Raw genomic sequence first — 6,000 nt, 5'->3', positions numbered from 1 at the left:
TGGAAATTTACATGCAAATGGATGAAACTATCAAAAAGCATCCTAAATGAAGTAACCCAAAACCTGAAAGACAAGCATGGTATATACTCATTCATAAGTGGTTACTAACTGTAAAGCAAATGATAACAAACCTATATAGTTCATGACCCCAGAGAAGCTGGGAAAGGGAACTAGACAAGATTGCCTGTCCAAATTGGAAGGTTGGGGGTTGGGAAGGAGGGAGGACAGACAGAAGGGAAGCAGAAGGGGAGAAGGAATGAGGGATGAGAAGTTGAGGGAACAAGATGGTTGAGATGAAGAAATGAGAGATTGAGAGCAAGTAAAGAGATATCTTGATTGAGAGAGCCATTTTGGGGCTAGCAAAAACTCTGGCACTAAAGAAATTCCTAGGAATTCGTAAGGATTACCCATACTAAGGCCCAATAATGCAGAGGATGCCTGAACTAGCCTTACCCTGTCATCAGATTGATGAGTGTCTTAAATGTCATCATTATAAAACCTTTATCCAGCAAACAAATGGAAGCAGATGTAGAGATCCAGAGTGGAACACTGGACTGAGTTCCCAAAGTTCAGTCAAAGACTGGGATGAGTGTTAATATGGGCCGAGAGCTCAAGACCATGGTTGGAATATACAGTGAACCAGCTTACCTGAGCTAATGGGAGCCCACCAATGCCAGCCTGACAAAGAGAGAACTAGCATAGGATCAAACTAGGCCCTATGGACTAATGTGGACAGTTGTATGACTGGGACAGACTGTGGGATCACTGTTAGTGAGATCACATTTTATCACTACTACTTGTAATGGCTTTGTGGAACCCATTCTTTTATAGGGATACTTTGCTCTGCCTAGATATAATTGGGATGGCCTTGGTTAGTGTGGGACCATTCTGTATTCTGTCAATTATGTTTTAAATAAACATTGATTGATTAGTAGCCAGGTGGGAAGTATAAGTGTGATAACCAGACAGGAAGTAGAGGTGGAGCAGTGAGAACAGGAGAATTCTGTGAAGAGGAAAGCCCATTCCTGTCCAGTCCTGCACAGACACAGAAGAAAAAAGATGTGGCCTGCCATACTGTAAAAGGTACCAAGCCATGTGGCTAACATAGATAAGAATAATGGGCTAATATAAGTTATAAGAGTTAATAAGAAGCTTGAGCTAATGGGCCCATCAGTTTATAGTTAATATAGATATCTGTGTGATTTCTTTGGGACATAAAGACTGCCGAAACCGGGCAGGACAACACTGAGGTAGTGTCTGTCTTTGAGGTTGTGGTTTGTTTCTTGTATACATCAAAATGCTGGATCCTGTTTTCATATCCATTCTCTTAGCCTGTGTCTTTTTTTAAATATTTTATTTATCTTTTATTTATACAATATTCTGTCTCTGTGTATGTCTGCATGCCAGAAGAGGGCACCAGACCTCATTACAGATGGTTGTGAGCCACCATGTGGTTGCTGGGAATTGAACTCAGGACCTTTGGAAGAGCAGGCAATGCTCTTAACCACTGAGCAATCTCTCCAGCCCTAGCCTGTGTCTTTTTATAGGTGAATTGAGTCCATTGATATTAAGCAATATCAATGACCAGTGGTTGTCAATTCCGAATATTTTTCAGTAGTAGTGTTTGTGTGCTTCCCTCTTTGGATTATGTTGGTGAGGGGTTTATCAGCTGCCTATGTTTTTGTGGGTGTAGTTAGCTTTCCTGGGTTGGGGTTTTCCTTATAGTACTTTCTGTAAGGCTGGGTTTGTGGATACTTATTGTTTAAATCTGTTTTTATCATGGAATATATTATTTTCTCCATCAATGGTGAATGAAAGCATTGCTGGATATAGTAGTCTGGGCTTGCATCCATGGTCTCTTAGTGACTTCAGCACATTTACCTAGAACCTTCTAGCTTTCATGGTTTCCACTGAGAAGTCGGGTGTAATTCTGACAGGTTTACATTTCTATGTTTCTTGCCCTTTTTCCTTTGCAGCTCTTAATATTCTCTCTTTATACTGTATGTTTTTTGTTTTGATTATTATATGGAAAGGGGATTTTTTTTGTTCTAGTCTATTTGGTGTTCTGTAATCTTCTTGTACCTTCAAAGGAACATCAATTTTTAGGTTGGGAAAGTTTTCTTCTATGATTTTGTTGAATATAATTTCTGTGCCTTTGAGCTGAAGTTCTCCTATTCCTATCATTCTTAACTTTGGTATTTTCATGGTGATCCAGATTTCTGGATGTTTTATGTTAAGAATTTGTTGGATTTAATGATTTTTTTGACCAATGAGTCTATTTCCTCTATAGTATCTTCACCCCCTGAGATTCTTTCTTAAATATTTTGTATTCTGTTGGTTATACTTGTCTCTGCAGTTCCTGTTTGTTTACCCAGATTTTCCATATTCAGAATTCGTCAGCTTATGTTTTCTTTATTTCCTCTATTTCAGTCTTCTAGCCTTGAACTGTTTTCTTTAACTGTTTGTTTTTTCTTGGTTTCCTTGGATTTCTTTGAGGGATTTATTAATTTCTTCCAAGTTTTTGTTTGTCTTCTCCTTTTCTTTAAGGGAGTATTTCATTTCCTCTTTAAAAGTCCATCATTTCATAATACATTTAAAGTCATTTCTTCTGAGTTAGGATGGTCAAGTCTTTCTGTTGTGTGACCACTGGGTTCTGGTGTTTCCATGTTGCTTTTAAGGTTGTTGGAGGAATTCTTGCATTGGCACCTACCCATCTCTTCCTTCAAATGAGTCCTTCAGTGTCTTTGTATCTTGGTCCAATCTTTGCAGTGTCCTTCTGAGTGTTTGGGAGTTTTCCTTGGTCTGCTCTGTATTGTCAATGTCTATCTTAAAAGCCTCTGAGGTCTCTATATCTGCTTTCATGGTCTTCTCACCTGGTTTGCTCTCTTGGTGCTCTCTCTTAATCCCCTCAGTGTTGTAGCAAGCTCTTGGTCCTCTCAGTATTATAGCAAGCTCTCAGCTCTTAGGCAAGATGTTGCTAGTAGCATTGGGGGGGGGGTCCAGTGTATGGGTTTGGGTTTTGGGGGAGCCTAGCCACATAAATCTCCTTGATGGCTGGCTAGAAAAGCTGAGTGACCTGGGGGAGGGCCCAAGGTTTTGTCCCACTGGTGTGGATCTAGAGAGTGGAGCATCCCAATATGTGGCTGTTCACTCACCTCTTAAGTCTCCTCAGTATTGGGTCAAGCTGTTTTTCAGAGTTCCACTGAAGTTGCAGGAGGATAAGTGGGTTTGATGGCAGGGTGTGGCTAGTAGACTGGATGTGTTTGTGTTTTGGGGCAGCCTAGGAGCATGGAACCACCTGCGAGCTGGATAGAAAAACCAAGGGAGTTGGGGGGAGGGGCCTGGGGTTTTGTCCCACTAGGGAGGACCTAGAGAGTGTAGTTTCCCACTTTGTGGGTGTTCACTCACTTCTTGAGTACCCTCAGTATTGGAGCAAGCTGTGTTTCAGTGTTCCACAAAGGTTGCGGGAGGATAGGAAAGCTAAGACATTTTTAAGATATTCAGGTTGATGTACTGTATCAGTCTTTTTCAATCCATGTCTCTCAGCAACTGTTTGACTTAAATCCTCCCAATGCTGCCATCAGGTAGCTTACAGTCAGCACACACACTTTTTATGTCCATATGAGCAAAAGCAAAATATGTCACACAGTACTTGACTGATTAGCCTCTATCTACCAAGGCCTGTGTGAGACTGCCAAATCCTACCACCCACAGCATAGCTTAGCTCATGGCAGTTGACGGCCAGCTCCATGTTGTTATTTTGGGGCATGAGCTAGCCAGGCGACCAGGAGCTGGGGCAGCAGGAACACAGCCCGCAGCTCCCACAACAGAATGGCCCCCAAAATGTGGACAACTGAATCCACAGAAAGCCTGAGAAAGCTTGGGAAAGAAGAGAGTAAAGCATGTTTTCTTGGTAGCAGCAATTTCTTGGGTCTGCTCTGCTTGCTAGAGGCAAGCAAGCACTCTCATCTAAGAGAGGCTTCCTGACTCAGCTTTAGCTGCAAAATCCTGCAGCTCATTAAGAGGTCCTGCCACAAAACACTTAAATGGTATTGATAAATGCTGACTGAATGCTTGTTTGTTTTCAGCCGTAGCAGGAAAAATGTTGTGCTGTTTAAAATGCTGGCGTTCTGAGCTGTCCTGCCAGGGCAAACTCTGTTTGAGGCAGGAGGGCCGACTACAGAGAGAGGACTTGAGTGTTGTCTGTGGACATAATGCTGCAGCTTGCTTATTGGCAAGGACCTTGAAACGCCACAGAGTTGTGGTGATAAACATGGCTACAACCAGTACTTCCGCTATGAGGCTGGAAAGCTAAGGAATTGGCTCGATCTAGCCGGCAAAGCCACTGCTTTAATCCTACCCATATTGCTCAGGAATTTGAAGGCTCATGTGGTCAGATTAAAAAAAAAGAGAGATATGCAGTAAAGAGAGACTCAAAAACAAAACAAAACTTCTAAATGATTTACAGTGTGTTAAAAATATATGCAGGCTAAAAGTTAAAGTTCTTAAAAGTAAAATAAGGAAGAAAGAGAGTAGTTGGGTGTGGTAGTACACACCTTTAATCCCCAACACTTGGAAGGCAGAGGGAGATTGACCTCTGAGACTTCAAGGTGTGGTAGCACACGCCTTTAATCCCAATGCCTGGGAGGCAGAGACAGAGGAATCTCTGAGAGTTCAAGGACAGTCTGGTCTACAGAGTTATTCCAGGACAAATATATACAGAGAATATAAAATAAAAGTGAAAATAAACAAAATAGAGGTTAAAATAAAGCTTCACAAAGATGGATAATACACAGAGAATTTTGATACTGTATGCTATTATGCTCTGTTTTAATTGTTTGAATGCTGAGGAAGGAGCAACAGATGCTAAAAGATATTTGTTTATAAATGCTGCTGAACTAATCGAACATAGATATTTTGAAAATACCTTGACTTCAGAATTTGGATCTAAGGATATGATACTTTGGAAAAGAGTTTCTTTTGTTTTCACAGAGGATGAAACTCTTTGGATTGCTTTTATCACAATATGGTATGATAGACCATGCCCTCCTGAAAGGTTGCTATGAACACCCTCAAAAAATTACTTTGCTCAACTGCCGACTGAGATGAACCTAGCAGACAGGTTATCCTATAAAAGACCTGAATAACAGTGCCCCCATTCAGCAGGAAGCAGTTGGGAGAGAAATAACTACGTCCATATTCCCAAATATTATTTATAAATGTTCTTTTACATTTAAAGTGGAATATGATATAGGTATGAATAATTTGCATTGATATGGATTTTGCTTTAGTGATTTAAATTTAAGGTCAAATTTGTTATATGTATATGTATTTCTGATATTGATTAAGGTATTGTGATTGTGTAGCTCATGTAAAAATGTTATGTATATAAGTTGTTAATGAATAGTTACCTATAATAGTCAAGTTTGTAGTCATGTTAGATTTTCGAGATGTACATAGATATATTTTAGATAGACATTCTTCATATCTTTCAAAGACTACGGAATATGCTATTTAATGTTTTAATAACTTAGGACTTTTCATGACAATGAAACACTCTGCTCCTGGCAGCACCAATCTACTTCAAGAAGAAGATGGGCATCGAAGAGGATCGTTATGGAGTTTGATAGCCATTTGGGCAAGAAACTGCTCTTGCCTGGAATATCGCATAAACTGGACACAGAGAACCCGCAGAGAGAGGACTGCTGAACTTGCCTAAAGGTTAGATGATCTTTCGGGGTTCCTGATTCATGAAGAAGTCTGCGAGACATTCTGCAGGACACAGCAGATAGTGACTGAACTGCCTTTGAAATTTCCTGCTTCATGGAAATGTCTCTGGATACTATGGACTTGTAAGCTGAAGATGGATACCCCAACAGTACAGAGGAACTTTGGGTGACTGTCCAGGCAGCGAGATGTCTCTGTCATTTCTAGAGTTTGAAAGTTGCTTATTTCTTGTTTGCTTAGGTAATATTATATCCTTCTGGAGTCTTTGATGGA

This window comes from Chionomys nivalis, chromosome 1 (assembly GCF_950005125.1).
Source record: "Chionomys nivalis chromosome 1, mChiNiv1.1, whole genome shotgun sequence".
Lineage (NCBI taxonomy): Eukaryota > Metazoa > Chordata > Mammalia > Rodentia > Cricetidae > Chionomys > Chionomys nivalis.
This window is presented reverse-complemented; position numbering follows the sequence as displayed.